This window comes from Apium graveolens, chromosome 1, assembly GCF_009905375.1.
Source record: "Apium graveolens cultivar Ventura chromosome 1, ASM990537v1, whole genome shotgun sequence".
Lineage (NCBI taxonomy): Eukaryota > Viridiplantae > Streptophyta > Magnoliopsida > Apiales > Apiaceae > Apium > Apium graveolens.
The window spans coordinates 77,996,208-77,996,911 of record NC_133647.1 but is presented as its reverse complement, the minus strand read 5'-3'; positions in this window follow the sequence as shown (position 1 = coordinate 77,996,911).

Here is a 704-nt window from a genome sequence, read left to right as displayed (position 1 = left end):
GCACATCAGCATTAGGTAGCATTCATAAGGAATGGATGAAGGTACAGTGGAATTGTATTTTGTTCTAACAGATCAACATCTAGCAGATATCTTCACAAAACCACTATGTAAAGCTACTTTTATAAGATTGGTAAATGAACTTGGAATGGTTTCAAGTTCTTTCTCTAAATCTGCTTAGTTTTGTTCTCATGCATCAGACTTTATGATCAGTGTTTACAGATTGTATTATATATATGTAATTTGTGCTTAATTTGAAAATTCATTAAATGCTGATTGTTATCTGATGTGGATTTATATACTCTGATAAGTGTTTGAATGTTCTGTGGCTATTCAATCCAATGAGGATAATTGTGCTAGATGCTGACCTAGTAGTCTTTAACATACTAGAAATCCCATGTTTGAATTAGTTGTTTATATGGAAACTCATTAAGACAAGCAGATTCTAATATTGAGCTTAGTCAAGTTTACTTTGTGTATCTTATTACTAAGTCACAAACTAGATTCTTGTTTCTTATATGTCAAATTTTGTTGTCAGTAAATCTCAAGAATGAACAAAGTGCTGATAAGCCTTAATTATCAAAAGAAAAGAATAAAAGTCAGGTACTCCTTTGAGATCTAGAGTAAAAATATGGAAGGGAAGACCCAAGTGCATTGCTGGTATTAAGTATATGCATTAGAAAAGCAAAAAAAAATTCTTGGTGACT